The sequence below is a fragment of the Penaeus monodon genome, chromosome 20, assembly GCF_015228065.2.
Source record: "Penaeus monodon isolate SGIC_2016 chromosome 20, NSTDA_Pmon_1, whole genome shotgun sequence".
Classification (NCBI taxonomy): domain Eukaryota; kingdom Metazoa; phylum Arthropoda; class Malacostraca; order Decapoda; family Penaeidae; genus Penaeus; species Penaeus monodon.
Window position 1 is genome coordinate 19,407,179 of NC_051405.1, and position 253 is coordinate 19,407,431.

Genomic DNA, 253 nt, shown 5'->3' on the forward strand with positions numbered 1-253 from the left:
TGCGAAATGATAAAAAAGGAAAATATAGACTAAAATTTCGGAAAAATGTTGTATATTTTTACAACATATTAAATTATAGTAATTTAATTTCGTATATATGACTTTATAACACATACATACATATATATTATAATAAAATTATATATTTACTTTAAAATATATAATATATATATAATTTTAAAAATTAATTTATTATATTAGTAAATAACAAATTGAATACATTATCAAAAGCACACACAAACTTTTTTTATAT